Source organism: Erpetoichthys calabaricus, chromosome 1, assembly GCF_900747795.2.
Source record: "Erpetoichthys calabaricus chromosome 1, fErpCal1.3, whole genome shotgun sequence".
In the NCBI taxonomy this organism is placed as follows: domain Eukaryota; kingdom Metazoa; phylum Chordata; class Cladistia; order Polypteriformes; family Polypteridae; genus Erpetoichthys; species Erpetoichthys calabaricus.
This window is the reverse complement of record NC_041394.2, coordinates 1006155-1007178: the sequence shown is the minus strand read 5'-3', so window position 1 is coordinate 1007178 and position 1024 is coordinate 1006155.

Sequence of the window (1024 nt, the reverse complement as noted above, 5' to 3'; positions counted from 1 at the left end):
AAGGCAGAGTCTTCAACCTGCAGCCGGAGAAAACTGCAAATGGTGCTGAGCAGCAGAAGACGACATCTGCTGAGCTTGTCTTTCTCATTTATTATTTATTGCTGTTTGATTTTCCATTCCTGTCTACTGTTTGCTTGTTATAAAGTACAACTTGTTTTTAGTGCCAGGAGACTCCGGTGATCCAAGGAACGGTCTTGTTAGCGTAGCACCCAGTCTGGTAAGGGATCCACCATTAGAGTTTCAAACCCACTCCTCATGTCCCAGTCAGCCTTTCAGTTGGACTGCCATCCTCTGGGTGCACACTGACACCTACTGGACCAGCACATGCAGTTGCTTCACATCTCCAAGTCATTTGAATCGGGTGGTCAGGGTGGGGCGACCTGGGGAGGCGTCTGGGTGCCCAGCCATTGTGCAGGATGACTCGGTCTGGGTGGGGGGTCCTCAGGGCATGTGGCACAGTGCGCACAATTATTTGATGTGCCAGCCCTGTGGCCTTGTAGACCCGAGTGCTTGTCAGGTGACATGTCCTGTGCAATGAGGGAGGGTGAGGCGTGACATTAAGGTGTCCCTAATTATTGGGCCGCTCCACGACTTCAGGTGCAATGATGGATAGATAGATAGATAGCTAGATATGAAAGGTGCTATATAATAGATAGATAGATAGATAGATGTGAAAGGCGCTATATAACATAGATAGATAGATAGATAGATAGATAGATAGATAGATAGATAGATAGATAGATAGATAGATAGATAGATAGATAGATAGATAGATAGATAGATAGATAGATAGATAGATAGATAGATAGATAGATACTTTATTAATTCCCCTACTCCAGCAGCAGCATACTGATAATAACAATATTAAATTAAAGATTGATAACAATGCAGGTATACAGACAGACAATAACTTTGTATAATGTTAACGTTTACCCCCCAAGGTGGAATTGAAGAGTCGCATAGTGTGGTGGAGGAACGATCTCCTCAGTCTGTCCGTGGAGCAGGACGGTGACAGCAGTCTGTC